The sequence below is a fragment of the Ambystoma mexicanum genome, chromosome 14 (assembly GCF_040938575.1).
Source record: "Ambystoma mexicanum isolate Mex_15411 chromosome 14, UKY_AmexF1_1, whole genome shotgun sequence".
In the NCBI taxonomy this organism is placed as follows: Eukaryota; Metazoa; Chordata; class Amphibia; order Caudata; family Ambystomatidae; genus Ambystoma; species Ambystoma mexicanum.
The window spans coordinates 543,807,117-543,824,880 of record NC_090940.1 but is presented as its reverse complement, the minus strand read 5'-3'; the positions used below and the strand labels follow the sequence as shown (position 1 = coordinate 543,824,880).

At 42.5% G+C, this 17,764-nt stretch overlaps 1 pseudogene; it reads left to right on the top strand.

Annotated features, from left to right (window-relative positions):
- LOC138526944 (cholesterol 24-hydroxylase-like) overlaps positions 1–17,764 on the top strand; it is a 309,525-nt pseudogene that overhangs the window by 20,707 nt on the left and 271,054 nt on the right.

The following is a 17,764-nucleotide window of genomic DNA, read 5'->3' as shown; positions in this document are numbered from 1 at the left end:
GTAGAGGAAATCCCTACTACCCGCACTAGGCATGAGTCCTGGGTGTGGCGGTTGTTTACCATTCATGGGAATGGTCCTAAGGCTCGTGTGAACCGTTTCACCTGCAATGAGTGCAAAATGGTACTCAGTCGCGGGAAGCACGGTTCGTACAGCTTTGGGACCACGACCATGAAGCAACACCTGAGGTCATTTCACTCTGGGGCTATTCGCAAGGTTGTACCTTGCGAAGAACGTAGTAGGTTGATTTCCTCTACTTCATCCTCTGTTTCTGATCCTGTCACCACAAGGACCACCTCTGTGGGACAGCGTCTTCCACCAGCTGCCTCACAGGCCATACAGAATACTGATGACCCTTACCTTTCGAGGGTCACAGTTGTATGTATGTACTGTGACACAGTACTCTGCAGAGGGGAGCGACTTCGGAGTGCTTTTGAGACTATCGTCTCAGAGCACGAGAAGACCTGCTCACTACCCAAGTAAACCCACTCTACATCTTCCTCTCTCAGCTCGCCCTTTCTTATCCCTGTGGTTGGTGTCCCCACCTTTACCCTCCTTTCCCCTCCTCTCCTAGTGTGTTGTGTATAAAAAACCAAAAAAAATATAAAATAACAAAAATCAAAAAAAAAATAAGGCTCTTTTCAGAGCCGCCTTTCACAGTTAAAAAAATAGAAGTGAAGATAAATAAAGCAGGGCCCTTTGTATTTCTTGAAAGTCCGCGGACAGTTCGCGAACATAAACAAATTGGGGTGCTACCCTATTGTAACCATTGCATTTTTCTCTGGGAGGAAGTGGTGGCTCTGAAAAGAGCCTTTGGGAGGTGTTTGTATGTCAAAAATTATAAATACTTAACACCTACTTCAAAATGGATGCTGTATTTCTAAAAAAGGTCGCAATGCATTTTGTACATTTCTCAGAAAAATCTGATTGCCAGCATAAGTAAGATGGATTCCATCTCTGCGAAAATTGTATGTACTACGAAACATAATATTTTAATTGTGAAAAGAGGACATGCCAAAATCTCTTAGAAATGCACAAACAGCCTTATTAACATTGCGCCTTGCTTTTTCCATTGTGGACCATATGAAGAAGAACGAAGCCACATTTGTCTCTGCGCAATCCGTGAAAATATTACTTGAGAATTAGGAAACATGTCCATGACTTTCCCATAAGTGTGATATGCTGCGGTGGTTGTGGCCAGGGCATAGAGTGTTGGGTGCATGACCAAATGGTCATGCACCCAACACTCTATGCCCTGGTCACAACCACCGCAGCATATCACACCCATAGAGTGAAACATTTCAACTATGGCCTATGGAAACTTTTAATGTCCGCGGACATCATCAGTGTTCTTAGAACATTTTCAACTTGACAACGAACAATACGGACAGCGTCTTCAGAACACCCCCTACGAACATTTCAGGACAACGCGTGTGTTCTTAGAACACACCCCCATTTTTAATTTGTGAACATTTCAGGACACCACGGGAGTTCTTAGAACACTTTGAACTCGACAACGAACAATACGGACAGCGTCCTCAGGACACCCCCTAAGAACATTTCAGGACACCCCGAGTGTTCTTAGAACACATTCAACTTGCCACAGAACAATACGGACAGCGTCCACAGAACAGACATTGGTTTGCGCATGCGCGTTGATGTTCTACGGACACTGTTCGGGTCCTGAGGTAATTAAGAGTGCGTCACACGGCAAACGAATATTTCAGGACACTGCTTGTGTTCTTAGAACAGATTCAATTTGCTAGCGAACAGTACGGACAGGTATAGTGTTCTTTAGGACACCTCCATTTTCGTTTATTTACGAACGTTTCAGAACAGCAATTGTGTTCTTAGAACAGTTTTAACTTACTAGCGAACAATACGGACAGGTATAGTGTTCTTCAGGACACCTCCATTTTGTTTAATTACGAACATATCAGAACACCAATTGTGTTCTCAGAACAGTTTTAACTTGCTAGCGAACACCACGGACAGGTATAGTGTTCTCGAGGACACCCCCATTTTCGTTTATTTCCGAACATTTCAGAACACCCGCGCTGTCCGCAGACATCTACATTGGTTTTTAAAAAAGAACGGAAACTAAGTACAACAGAATACAAAAATTTAACTTTATTTAATATATATTAATAATTTATGACAGAAGGTGAGGCAGAAACGGAAACAAAAATAGGAGAATTAGGGGTTTCATCATGATTGGTATCAGGTGAAGAAGGGATGGAAGTCTCATCAAAACGTTTTGGGACATGGAGAGGGTTTGGGGATAATTGACTGGGATATGGTGAGGGGGGACAGGAACATGTGGGACAATGGTACGAGGTTTTTGTTTTAAAATGATCTTCAACAAAAGTTTTCAAATTATTAAAATTGGTCAACAATAAATCCATTTTTTCTTTTATGCTGTCAAGTGTGTTTTCCATAACAGCTTCTTCAGAGGTATTTTCTATTTTGGTGTGCTCTGCATAACAAAATATATATATGTTAAATATAGATGAAATAATAATAACTAAATAGTTTATATTGTAAAGTGTTTACCATTAGTTTCACTATGTTGTGACATTTCCTCATGTGGGAAATGCTCCTCTAGCCATTCCAGAGTACTAGACATTTCTGTGAGAAAAAAAAAGATAATATATTTTGTTTTATCTAATACAGAAAGTTTATAAATATATGAGTAAAATGAAGTACACTTACTATTTCAGGTAAGATATGTTCTAAGTACTCTGTAGGTCTGGTCTTGTTCTTAGTTCTGTAGTGTCTGTGAGGTAATTATGTTGGAAGCCAATTCATCTTATTTTGGTATATTCTATTTTAGAACATATTGTATTTAAATTAATGGTTAGTGTGTTACATATACGAGTTACATTTTTATGTATTACTGCATATAATGTGTATGTGTGCTGCTTTTTGAATTTGTTCAATGTTCCTATGTTATGATATAACAATCAAACATACCCCCCCCAGAGTTTTTAGGTAGTGCTACTGTTCTCCGAACATGTCCGCGGACATTAAAAGAGTTCGCGGACATCAAGTTCAGTAGAAGCGGTTCAGTATGTTCCATATTACATGTACATAAAGTCAAAGTTATTATTGTTAAGTTGTCCTACTAATAACCTATGAAATTCAGTGGAAAAACTTTGTTAAAGGGACGTTATGGTTATGTTGTGCTACTGAAAACCTATGAAATTCAGTAACAAAACTTTGTTAAAAGGACGTTATGGTTAAGTTGCGCTAATAAAACCTATCAAATTCAATGAAAAAACTTTGTTAAAGGGACATTATGGTTAAGTTGCACTAATAAAAACCTATGAAATTCAGTGAAAAAACTTGGTTAAAGGGACCTTATGGTTAAGTTGCGCTACTAAAAACCTATGAAATTCAGTGAAAAAACTTTGTTAAAGGGACGTTATGGTTAAGTTCCGCTACTAAAAACCTATGAAATTCAGTAAAAAAACTTTGTTAAAGGGACGTTATGGTTAAGTTGTGCTACTAAAAACCTATGAAATTCAGTGAAAAAACTTTGTTAAAGGGGCGTTATGGATAAGTTGCGCTACTAAAAACCTATGAAATTCAGTGAAAAAACTTTGTTAAAGGGACGTTATGGTTCAAAGTAAAACCGAAAAACCCCTGAAATTCGGCAGTTATGGTAAGATAAGCAACCATAACTCGCGCCACCGTGCAATGCTAACACTAACACCCAGGACATCAAAGATGACATCACAAATGTCATTGATGACATCACTAATGACATCACATGTGCATTTACTTTTCATGAAAACTCTGTACAAGGGATTCTTATAATGCTGACCAAAAACTGTCAAGGATCATTGGGATAAATATCATGAGCTAATTAGTGCATTAAGCAATGCATTGATATAAATAGCATTCTATTATGAAGTTCCATGCAGTATACTAAGCTACTCATGCAGAAACATAGGCGTGTGTGCAGCATACATGATGAAGGTGCAATATTCATAATCTTGCCATGTTGAATAGTGAAATGATAACTGCTTTCTTAGTAGAGTTTTGCGTACTGTGAAACATGTAATAAGTAGATAATAAAACCCACTTAATACATAATTGCATTATTACAGACAAAACACAACGAGACAACAACACATACACATATGAGTATATACAGGGACAGTGAAGTAAACAAAAAAACAGAAGTAGTAGCAGAGAGAGTTCATAACCTAACTGATTGTCTTCATGCAGAGAAATAATTGCTCTGTTTGAAAGCTGCTACTTACCATATGTATGTGTATCACATGATGTGACTGCACCCTAAGGAAAGGAGTGTGAGTACAATGTATACAAATATGAGCATATACAGGGATGGTAGAGTAATAAAAATAAAACTATGAGAAAGTGCTGATAACCCTAATGATTATCTTCATGCACAGAAAGGATTGCTCTCTTTCAAGCCTGTGTCTTCCGCTATGTATATGTTTCATATGATTTGACTTGACTTTAAGTCTACAAATATAGTACCTTTTCAATTTTTACTTCCTGACTGTTACTAAAGAAAACTATGTGGCCTAGATATGTCAGTAAAGGGAAAAAAGGGAGAGCCAGACATGTGATGTCATCAGTGATGTCATCAATGACATTTGTGATGTCATCTTTGATGTCCTGGGTGTTAGTGTTAGCATTGCACGGTGGCGCGAGTTATGGTTGCTTATCTTACCATAACGCCGAATTTCAGGGGTTTTTCGGTTTTACTTTGAACCATAACGTCCCTTTAACAAAGTTTTTTCACTGAATTTCATAGGTTTTTAGTAGCGCAACTTATCCATAACGTCCCTTTAACAAAGTTTTTTCACTGAATATATATATATATATATATATATATATATATATATATATATATATATATATATATATATATATATATATATATATATACACCCTAGCAGGGCGATAAAACTGATGCCAGCCGTGCAGGCTTATTCAACATAAACACCCTAGCAGGGTGACAACCTACAACCAAGAACAGGCCTGTATGCACGTGACCTTATACGCGAGCAGCGTATAATTAGAAAAAACACACGACGCGTGTGAAAGCAAACAAATGCCAGCACTCCTATAGTGATGCGCGTCGGTAAGAAGCTAAGGTTCTTTAACGAGCCGCGCGCGTCACTAACTAATCGGAAGAAACTGTGCGCCGGCTCCGGCGTAACTATAAACAAACTTCCCCTGAGGGAAAAATGAAGTTCGCGCGTCGCCGCCTGTGTTATGTGAGGCAGGCGACACAACCTAAATGAAAAACAACACGTCGGGTGCACCGCCAAAGGGCAAGAAAGAAAAAAAAATTCCCTCAAGAGCGGAACGTTCCAAATGGAACGCCGTAACAATGTAGCACTGAGACCGGCAGCACAGTGTTCTAAAGCGAACGCGGCACCCAGTGAATTACAAATACAAATATAATCAAATGAAACAAATGCCAATTTCACCGTCACAGTGCAGTTAAATCTCAAAACTCTTTCTATATGGCACAAAGTAACACTCTAAACTCCATCTATCAACCACTTAGGCAAGAACTAGGAGGAGTGACTTAGCTGTGGCGTCAGCAGCAAAGAAAGAGGAGTTGATGTTAGAGAAAGGGACATTTATGGGACTGGCTCTAAGCTCATTGGTTACACTTAGGGCATGACCTGTCCTCCATTTTGGATTGGGATGTTTTATATTGCACTATTGGAAACGTGATGAGTTCTTTGTTCAGAAAGTTTTATTACAAACGTTTTTTTCCTCTTTGCTGCTGTGATGTCAGAGTAAAGATTGTAATGTATAATAGGAGCCTCCTGTCTTGCCATATAATCGCATTTGCCGTTTCCCAACGTGAAAGAAACCTACAAAGCAAGATGGCCACCATGGACAGAGGAGAAGGGAACAACATTTAGTCCCTTCTCCCTTTCCGTGGTGGCTATTACTGCGAATTGGAAGCACAGGGAATACCGAGTGTTCCAGGCATGAGGGACAAGTAAGCTCCTGTTGAGTGGAGGGGATAAGGTGTGGGCAAAGGGTTTGGATATTGGGGGTAAATCGGACCAACACTTATTTGGATCTGTTGGACCTGTTCCAAAAATGCTGAATCTAAATACAGTTCATCGTCTGCTCTATTTTTCGATGCCCCATTTTTAAAAAAAAGATGCCCAATATATCTAAAATGTGAAAGCCCCAACCAACTGAACCTCGCCACCCCCAAGCCCATCAGACAAAATACTGGAGCGGTGAGGTGCTATTGTTAATCATTAAAGTTTTTGTTTTTGGCAACAGCAAAAATGCATTTATTAGAGTTTAAATGCCTTGTTACAACTTCAGAGGTATTTTGTATAAAGGATACTAGTACCGGCAGGTGCGCCTGAGCCAATCAGATGACTCAGAAATAACCGATAGCACTGCAAGCTAATCTGGGCCACCTGAGGGGCTGGCAAACCTGCTGGCTTGGTTTCGACTAACCTGCTCCTGAGTCTCTACCACAGAACATCCACATGTGGCACCCTGCTGCTCTGTTCGCGCCCCTTAAATCCCACCATCGAAGTAGAGAGAGCTCTCCTTTGGGCGAAGAGCTCTTCTAGTTTCATGTTGGCCTTTTTCCCCCAATGATGACACTCTTTAGTGCTCTGAGCTTGTATGCATTGTGGAGGATGAACAACTGGCATCCATTCCAAAATAGTCCCTCGGATGAAAGGCCCTGCCATATATACAGCCATTATAGACACCTGAAATCCCAGTAAGGGACTTTGCATCTTTGAATTTTAATAGCTTTTATTTGGACAACATCAGTTTGTGAAGCTTTAGTTGCTGTTATTAATTCATTACCCTCCTTTCGATCTTTGTCCGCATGGTGCTGTCTTTTTTTATTTGTTTTATTTTTTTTATACTTGATTCAATTGTAATTAAAAACAATTTTTACAAGACTTGTTCCTGGAAGTTAAGCATGTCATTGATTGGTCAGATCAGTTCCTTAACAACTTTTCTTGAAGAGTTTCCAAGTAGGCTTCCTGCTCTTTGTTGTGCGTCCTGACTCACTCGTTGATTAAACCAATGCTTCTGAAGAATCCTACAACCGCGATTATCCAGGAAGAATTATCCCCACTCATCAGTCGAATCCACCATTCTTCTTCATAATAGTAATACGAGTTTCTGAACAGGTGGATGGAGCGGAAAGTTGTCACCCCTGTGCATTTTAGCAGAAGGTGTTTGATTGTTTCTATCGTCTCTGGTTGAAGGCAAAAGCGGCATGAGTTTGTTTACGATTGTTTCCTTCTGGCTAGGATTTCGTTGGTGTGAAGAATATTTAAGCGGATTCTTAAGAAGTTTTCGCAAATTTTCTCATCTGGCCATTTTACTAGGTAAGTTTTCAGTTCATTCACTTTAGTCATGTTTGGTGGCAGGTCCTGTGCCAGCTGTGAGGCGCTTGCTTCTTCCAGGGTGTGTATACAATCCCTCTCCAATAGGCGTTTTTTTGCTTTTTCTGGATTGCTGATGAGTTCTTCCGAACTGCCCACCCAGAGTAGAAGCGTTTGGATTCTTAGCGCCCACTCTTGTAACATTTGACATGATCCTGTTTTAATTTCCTGATTTATAACCTTCAGGATAAGTGGAGGGGAAGGCAAAGGAGTTTTTCTGTAAAGCATCCCTTCGTTCCTCGCCACGATTGAGCCCAAGGATTGTAAGTACAACTCATGCCTTATCAAGGCTATCGGCAGAGATTGTGGGAGGTTGAGAACCTTCCTCCAGTACAGCCCTTCTAGCCTCTGCCAGAAACTGGGCAGTAAATATGGCAATGCTTCTGCACTGTATGTTAAAGTTGGTGTTACTTTAGTTTTGTAGAAAATCAAGATTGGGGATATTGTGAAGCGCCCGAATTTGGAGGCAAGTGCGCGAGTTTGGGTAATCAGGTGGCGAGCTTTAATCATGAGGCTGTCTTGCATCGGCAGTTCTTTAGTGTGTTTATTCAATATAATTCCCAAGTATCTGAAATTATTCGCAAGTTCCAGTTGTTGGTCATCAATTCACCAGGTGAAGTTCTCTGGTTTCCTCAAGTTCTTTCTAAAGGCCATGATTTTCGTTTTATGTAAATTCATCTGGAGATGATTGTCTTTCAGATATTTGGCTAAATTGTTGATTTGCCTCTGAAGTCCTATCGGCATTTGGTCCATGAGAATTATATCATCAGCGTAGAGCAGTCTTGAGATTTTGCTCTCACCCAGGGCCGGGGGGAAGGATCGTACTCTGCTCTCATTGTCCAGGTAGTCAGCCGTATAGGCGTTGTATAGTGCCAGGGCCAACGGACAGCCCTGTTTCACCCCTCAGTCAGTCTTTATCCACGAGGATAACAAGCCTTTATGGTTTAGGCAAACGCACATCAAAGTGCCTCAATACTGTGCTTTTATAGGGTCCAAGATCTCTGAAGGGAAGGCACGTTGTTCGAGTTTATCCCATAGGGTGTCTCTGTCTACCCGATCAAAGGCCTGAACCAGGTCAATGAATGCCATGTAGATTTTTGGTCCATCTTCTTGGACTTTGGCTTTCAGGGCACTCAGAGCCAGGATGTTAGCAGTTGCCTATAGGTATTCAAGGATCAAAGAACAGAAGAGTTTCCCTATGGAATTGAGTAGGTCGATTGGCCTATAGTGGGATGGGTTGTCCTTAGAGCCCTTCTTAAAGATTGGTACCACTATCGCCTTTTTCCATGAGGGGGGGATTGCGGCAGATTGAATGCAATTGGTAAACACCTCCTTTTTGAAAATAGGCCACGCTTCTGCATTTTTTTTTTAGATCGAAGTTGGTGATGCCCTCTGGGCCGGCCGCCCGGAACCATTGAGTTTCTTTATTTTCGATTGAAACGTCTCTAGGTCCACCAGGATCAGCCAATTGGCTCCCGCTCTCGAGGCATGGTGTGGTCTTGAGCTCTCTGGGGCTCTGTATAATTCCTAAAAATGTTTTTCCCATCTTTGATCGCCTACTGAGTTCTGTAATGACTGGTTAACTCCTTTAGCTTCGCCCTTAATTAACGACCAAAACTCACGTGTCTTGTTTCCACAAATGATGCAAAGCATTGCTTCTGCGTCTTCCTGGTATCGTTGAAATTTGGTATTACGCAGCCAGGATCTATAGCTTTTAAGTGCAGTTGCTGCCTCCTCTTTTTTGGCTTTAGAGTTCAAATTGGCTGCTTCGCGTCTCAACTTCCTGACTCGCTTTCTTCTTTTAACTAGTTGTTTGTTGAATCTATGAAGAATAGGTGTTAAGTTCGGTACAGCCTTTCCTTTTCTTGGTTTGAATGCTGAGAGGGCTGTGGAGTAGTCAGCAAAGTTTGTTTTGCTTATGTCTGCCTCTCTTTTTTGAGACACATAGTTCTGCGTAAGTAGGGCGATCGCTTTTTCAGTCAGTCTCAGCCTTGTGCCACTCAGGTTCAGTTCTAAGTTGGGGTTCGAGTGGCGTTCTTCAGGTAGATGAGTGAACCAGGCAAAAGTCAAGATGTTGTGGTCACTGTGTTTAGTCCTGGTCACCTTGAATGATTCCATTAATGTCAGTATTCTACATGAGACAAGGATATAATCTTTTGTTGTCTTAAGGCCGTTTCTCTCCCACATAGGTATGCTCTGCACCTTGGGCTCTAAAGTCTGAAGGAGATTATGTAAGTCTCTGGAGTCCAGAAGATTGGTCCACATGTGAGCTCTACTTTGCAAAGTTTCCAGCCGGCGGGTCAAGTCTAGATTCAAGTCACCCGTGATGAAAATATGACTGGCCTTCTGACCAATCAGTGTCGAATCGATTAAGAGTTCAATTTGTTCTATGAAGCTCTCATTGGTCACTCGTTTAGGGTTCCAGTATGAGTTGATCACCAGGATCTCCACTTGTTGGTTAAAGTCAGGGGGGTTTGATTGGCCCGACCTTTCCATAAGGGAAGCCAATATGAATTCCGTGGCCTCGATCATTTTTTTTAAATGGAGGCCACTTCCCGATCTGATTGCTGTGATTAGGCCGGATCTAGGCCGGCCCTTGGGACCCTTTAGAGCTAGTGAGTGGGCCAAATCAAAACCATCCAGAGAGGGTTTGTCAGTAAGCCTAGTTTCTTGAAGGAACAAAGCATCACATTTTGACAGATTTACATCAATGTTGGTGGTCAGGTGCAAGAACCCCCTTGTGTTCCAGGAGCCCAGCTTCAGGGTGGGCTCAAAAGTATCCAGAGAAGATTCCTGATTTGCGGAGGAGTCTGTGGATAAGTCTAGTTTCTTCTTGTCTGGGTGATTGACGGAGCAGACCCAGCTCCATTTTGGTCGGTGAACACTGCCATACTGCCCTTGATTACGTCCTGCCTTGAAGCCCGAATCGGGGCTCGGTGCGCTTCCATTAGTTTAAAGTTCATATGGGTACTGGGCCCCTTTTGATGCCGAGCGCTCTCCAAGCGCCCTCGGGAGAGATTTTCCTGGATCTCTTCTTGCAAGCGGTTTTGTTGTGCTCTCGAGTCCCAGATTCCTTACCCTGGCTGTTTTCCGGTGTTGATCGCCCGGCTCTGGCCGGGGAGTCAAGCTTTGTTCTTGTTCTGTCTCTCCCCTTGGGCGAAGAGGGGCGAATGATTTAAATCGGGCTCCTATGTTGATGATTTGGTCATCTGCTATCCGTCGATGGTTCAGTCAGGTCGAATCCCAAGCTGTGCAGTTTTTTCTGTGTGCTCCATATCTGTTGTTGGATATGATTTGAGTCGATATGTAGGAAGGAACTGTCCTTCCTTCCGTTGGGATTGGGCTCTAATATGTTGATGTCTTTTGTTGTGCTCCTGCGGGGTAACCCGGATAGGATTTCGTGCCTCTATCCCTCTTGAATCATGCACCCGTGATTTGTAATTAATGTTGGCTTCTGCAAGGTGAAATTTGGGATCCTTGGTCCCCTTGTTGAGTACTTTTTTTTCGACTTTAGGATTTTTGTGCCTTTCCCCTCGGCGACCCTTGAACGTAACTCTTGATTTCTTCATTGGACGAGGCTTCGGAGACGGTGAGTCTATAAGGAGGGGTTTCGTTTTTGGCTCTTCTAAGGCTCTGTTCTCCCGAGTTTGGATTCCGAGTCCTCCATGGTGTATATGCTCATGTTCATTAAGTCAACTGAACTCGATGTGTCCTCCTCCATCAGGTCTGAGCTATTATTACGATGATTCGGATGGTCAGGAGACGTAAGTTTAAAAACTTGTCTGCTATAAATGGGTGTTTCTTCATTCTCATTATCATGACATTCACACAGATTGTCAAGATTGAAGGAGTATGGCTGTATCCCGCCTGGAGGCATTGGTTGTCTTGGTCTTGGCGCCTTCTTTTTTCTTGGGGCCTGTTGAAGTGCCCCTTTGTGGTTGAAGATTTCAAAAGTTGAGGGGATCTTGGCCACCAAGAAGATGTGGACTTTGGGAGCAGGATGTAACAATACGCTTGGTGGCAAAGTCAATGCCACAGAACCGTTGCCCCTGGCGTGACTTTCCTAAGCTGTGTTAGGGCTGTTTCTCCGAACATGGGGTCTTGAGCGTTAGTTTGAGAACCTTGAGACCTTGTTGAGGTCACTTCAGTGATGCAATGGCAGGATGGCCAAGGCCATGGTGGGGAAGCAATTCTTGCTTCCCCTTGGGAATCCTGGCTGCTAACCCTGAGCCCTCGCTGCCACAAACCCTTTAAAGTATGTCAGCTTTGTATGCATGAAGGCGATCAGAGTGTTCTAGTCTTTTAGGGTGTCATTGAGATATTTGTACAGCTTCCCGAATGGGGCCAGAGCAATGGTGACTGTTGAAAGAATCATAATAGGATCGAGTTTCTTGTAGGGAGATTCGTTGGTAGGCTTTATAGAGATTTCGCTAAGACGTCTGTTGAATGGTGGCGTTCTTGGTCTTGACTCTCTGCTTGTTAATGAGTCGTTTGGAGTGGAGAAGACTCTCTTGTCCATCTCTCGAGGGCCATTTTTTGACCGCTCATTGAGCGCACTTGCACAGTTGGGGGCGTAGAGGTGTCCCTCTCTTGGCAGGCCACTGGAGACTGGCACAGGTGATTCGCTGGGGAGTTCTCCCTTGCTCCACTCTTCTAATGTAGCCTGTGCTGTCTCTCCTGTCCTGGCTTCTGTTTGCACTGGTGTCAGACCTAGTGATGGTAAAGTGGAGTCTCGCAGGGTCCTTTCGAGGGGGTTACTTCTTTCTGTAGGGATGACTCCAGCGTCTGCCACCCCCCTTTTTCCACCTGGGCAGATTGGGGTTTATTGAAATGCCATTTTTGGAGGCTGGGTGTCGAGGTTATTGATGCTTTTATGTGTGTTGTTCCCTCTGATTGTGTCGGTCCCTTTTGGGTTAGATTTATGTTGGTAAGGTGCATGGCGGTGTCTTCTACAATAGCCAGCAGGACCGCGTTTGACAAATTGTTGTGGAATTCACCCTCCCGACGCACTCTTTTGCCAAAGAACTCTTTAAGCGTGGTCATGGAGGCTGAAGGGTTGGAAGCCATTAATCTTTTTTGGCCTTTTAGACTTCTCTTGTATGGTGCATTTGTGCGCGTAGATCTGCGGGTCACCATTTTTTGGTTGGTGTTGGACGGGATGGTGGCTACTGGCTGACCTGGCCCCCCTTTCTCCCCTATATCACGGCGGTCATCGCTATCAGGGTTGGTGACGCCATTTAGGTCCTTTGTATGCCCAGTTGGACTGAGCTGCTTTTTTTGGGAGTCAGGACTAAGGATCGTCGGAGGCTTGGGAGTGCCGTTGTTCCCAACCGTTGGAACTACTCCTGTTCCGAGATTCTCCTGGTCTGGAGGGGAGTGGGGTACTTCTGACGGGAGGTCGGGGAAGATGGAAATCGGGAGCTCCGCTTCACCCGGCGGGGTCCGCAAATCTCCTTCCTCCGCATTAGTGTGATACATGATTATAGCTTACACACTTGTACTAGCCAATCCCACGACTGAAGCGTCCGGCAGTGCTGGGGAGTCACTGATGTCTACAGCTCCCCCAAGCAGAATGGTAAGGTCCGGGCGCTTCTTTGTTTCAGGAGGTGTCTTTGGCTCGGGCCCCAGCGTAGAGTCCGGCAGGCACTTCTGCAGGGAAGCGATATTCTCCTTATCTGTGACAGCTCTGGCCTCCTCGTTGCCCTTCTCTGTGTCCAACGAAGAAGCGTGCGCCACGAGGGTGGGGGCACAGGCTTTAACAGCCCCCGCCGGATTGACCTCTGCTTCTTTATTCAGAAAATGCATCAGAATCGACTCGATCGGAGGGAAGTCGAAAGATGCCTCTGGAAGGGGGGCTAAGACGCTCCTGACGTCTGAAAAGAGGTTCTGTCGATGGTGATTTTGCCTGGGTTTGGACGCTGTCCTCGGCTTCTAGGGCATCACTGAGTCCTCGGGTAGTATGGCGCTGCTCTCAGTGAGTCCCGGGAGACGCGGCCTGGAGCTCCTCAGGTTTCTACCTTCCCCGTCTCCCGCAGAGGCTTTCAGTCTTGACGTCGCTGCCATAGACTGCAAAGACGGCTTGTCTCTGTGTTGGCTCCACGGCCGCTCTGCGGCCTGGACAAGGAGTAAAAGTCCTCCCCCTGTGATTAGTACTGAAGAGAGACTCTCGCTATGGGAGCTTGGAACAGGTACGCTGTAGTAGAGTGCTGCAAAGACTGCTTGCCTCTGCGTCGGCTCCGTGTCTTTAAAATTCCATGTATCCGATACATTTTGAGGAGTGCCCTGTTTATGTGGCCGAGTTGGAGCTTAGTTTAATTTCCTGCATACTGTTCAGATTTCATGCTTCAATGAGTGTTACAACACCCCCATTTAAGGGGAGAGGGGTCACTGAACACCATACAAAATTGGACATAATAGAATTAAATAAATTGTCATGACGAGGGATGAGGTAGAGGAAAAAAGGGGTTTACTATGAATTGGTTTATGAGTTGATCAGTGGAGATCTTAGCATGAGGGTGAGATTTTTGAGCATTCCAGAATGTCCCATATCCCAGCGAACAGAGAAACACTGTTGACGCAGCAGAGAAACTCTTCCTTGCAAAGCCTAGGCCTCCAATTTCATGAATTTACCTCTACTCTCAACTAGTTAGGAATGTGAGGAAGCAAGATGCATGAGCACTTTAATATGGACAGTTTAATATCCGTGCGCGCCCTTGTGGAACTGGCCTTTTGAAGTGGCCTTTTACGTCTGGGAACTCTCTGCCCTCGGACATTGCAATCCTGTCTACTGCCACGGAGCCTAAGCCACGCCCCTGTAATTGACCACCTACATAGAGTAACAAGCGCACCCTTCTGGAAATGGCCTTTTGAAGTGGCCTTTTACGCCTGGGAACTCTCTGCCCTCGGACATGGCAATCCTGTCTTCTTTACTGTCACGGAGCCTGTACGTTTGTTTTGATGGACACTTACCCTACTACTTTAAGTGACTATTTAACTTTTATTTTTCTATACTGATGCGTCTTGTTTTCTGTATTTTTTTAGAAGCCACGCCCCCTGTAATTGCCTGCCTACATAGAGACACGCGCCCGCACCCTTGCGCCTGCACCCTTGTGGAAGTGGCCATTTGAAGTGGCCTTGTTACGCCTGTTAGGCATGGGGCACGGGGCACGGGGCTTGTTACCTAGTTCAGATGAGTAAAATGCAATTGCGGTGTGAAACCAGCTTTGTGGCTATCTCAACAAACATTATTTATATGTGTGTGACGACGCGCATTTCCGTATGACTTATTGTTATTGTTGTATGAACACCTTGTGCTGGTATTGGGCTGCGTAAAACATGGTATGTTCCTCCTGCGAAAATGAAGAGGAAAAATGCTTCAACAAAGAAAGAAGCTGCTGCTGCAGTGGCAGAGCCATTAACTCGCCGAATATGAGTATCTCGCGCGCTGGAGTTAAAAAAACATACACAAGAATCTTAAATGAAATTATGCTAGTTTTAACAGCGATGCCTGAGATCCTTGGTAAAGCTGTCCCTACCAAGGCCCTACCTCGCAAGGAAGACAACCTATCTGTAGGGAACACCCTAGAAACAAAAGAAACAATTTAGACTAGACCTAACATCAGAGAAGCTGACCTTAACGCAGAAATACCTCCGGAAAGCTTTAAAGCTGACTCCCTTGAACAAAGGACTGATCCTGAACAATTCATTGTAAAAATATCGAAGAAAAAAGAAGAAAAAAAACAGACGAAAACAGGCATTGACGCAGAAGGTATCCAACGTCTCATCCCGTAAGTTTCTGAGAGACAGAGGCTTGAGGGAAGTCATGTTGGACAGTCAGTCCAACAAGGATGTAAAACTCATCTCAGATTCTACTGTACAGAATCCAAGAAAGAACTGTACTTTAGACCCAAATGTACTTCAAAATAAAAGGATGCACAAAAATAGAGCCACTCAAAAGTGAATATTCTGAAGGAACTACACGACTATCTGAGGCACTAAAGAATAAAGAGACCTCTGGAAGGATAGACAAACACCTAAAATCTATAGAGCTTGGAGTCCTCTATATATTTGATATTTGTAAGAACCCTGCAGTGATTTCCCGCACAAATACGCAAACCTCGGTGGGTCCGGTCAACTCTAAAGACACAAAAATATTTGAAATACCAGTTGCCACTGATTTGAAGGCTCCAACCCCTATCTCAAATCTTGAGTCAAATGCCATTGGTGTTGATAACAGCACTAGATACCCAAGACTGACTAACTCCATAAATGGAGTAGAAGTTAATGACCAAAATATGTCTGTACCGAAGAACAATGAGGTTGCTCAGAATAACAATTTAAAATCGCCACATAGCAATGGGAATATTAATATTGTTAATTGTTGATGTGTCTGTAGGGAGGGGTGTTTCCTCACTGGATCGTGGGCTGAGTGAAGAAGCGGTCCAGAAACTAATTGAAAACATACTTTACCAAAAAATTCTGGACTCTAAACAAGGGAATATCATGAACAAATGTGAGCTTCCCTGGTATACTTAACTCGGGTACCCACGATCATTACGTACATCAGGGAAACAATGAACACAGTGGTACAATTAATTCAGGGTCATATGCTCTCCCTGTAGATCATGGAAACAATGAATATGAGGGGCCATACATTAACGATAACGGTGAAACGGGGCCCTGATTTAGACCCGACTCTGACATCAAAATAATTGATTAAAAAAAGCCTATCGAAACTGAGAATTCTCTTAGATCTCGTGTGCACTCAAACAAGCCTGGTTTAATAATGAATTATGTGTTTGAGGAAAGAGGCCCTAATTCACTAAACAGACCCTACATACTTAGTTTATTTGCAGATATTCCTGAGCTTAGACTGATTACATCGGCTGATATAAAGTTGATTGATTACATCCAAAATTTCTTCCTCCTGAGTTATCATCTTACTTAAAAATTATTGAAGCATTGGTATGGAGGAATATTTTGTTTTTTCTTCCCACATGTATTCCCATGGAAATTATCCGTTACGAATTTGGTTTGCAATTGCTGAAGAGTTGTATGAATTTGAGAAAATTATCTTTGTTAAGAAAATGTATAAATGGTGACAAAATCCTCGTTACACACCCTTATTGAAAATCCATACAAGGTAAAATAAAATTGGTTAAATCTTTTGATTGAATGGAGAACAATACTGTGATTTTGAACTCCACATTGTTCTCTCAAACTGTATCTTTTTGGAAGTGGTATCTCGCACCTGAAACTTATATTGTGAAATATCCATTGAGAGTGTTTAGGAATAGTACCTTGCGATTCGGATTAAGGGGCTGATTCATGGAATTTGTAAGCCGAAAAACGGGGATTTGTGCGCCATTCTTCCCGCAAATCCCCATTTGTTAAACATGGATTTGCGGGCAGAATGGCGCACAAATCCCCATTTTTCGGCGCACTAATTCCATGAATCAGCCCCTTAATGTTCTGAACATGCAGGAGATACGCAATATTTGTTATTCACACTCTGGTGATTACAAGTTCTGTAGACACTGTTTAGTCACTGGTAAGAAAGAGACATTGATGCACTTGCTACTAATATGTCCTAAATTGACAACGCAAAGAACTGCATATTTCTCGCAGTTTGTTAATGACATCTCTTATGTTGACATAGATCAACTTAGGTATAAAATGCTTCATGGTGACTCAGAATCACTGAAAATTAAAGTGAATGCTTTTTAAAAAAATTGATGTAATATTGAATAATAAGAACTGTGAATTTGTCCATTTGAAGAAAAATGTATAGAAAGTGTGTCTTAATGTATTAAGTCAAGTAATTACTATTTCTATTCGAATTTTGATCTAAACTGTAATTCTGATTGTTGTTTTAGAAATGTTGTAAAGGTTTAAATAAACCATGAAAAAATAAAATAAAATAAAAAAGAATGTGGACATTAGGGCTCCCACGTGAATGATATGCTGCAGTTGACAAAATGCACCAAGTGTACATGGTCTGGAAACACCGCCCGGAGGGATAAGCCAATTTAAAAACTTGCCAATGTGTGTGTTGTAAATGATGGTGTTGGATGAAGACTTTTATTACATTAGTGGTGGTTAGTGCTATTAAATGCATACCATCTTTAATTGTCTTATTGATTTCCATACTAGGATCTTATGAACATCTTATATGATCTTATACAAATCCTACTTAAAACTTAAAAGACTTTATAAGAATTCTATAAGCAAATTGCTGCCAATCAGTCTTATAAAGTTCTTAGTATCCTCAAAATCTCACTTGTTTTTGCCCAAGTTCTTATAACCCACGCACCGGAATCTTTTGAACATTTTTTGTG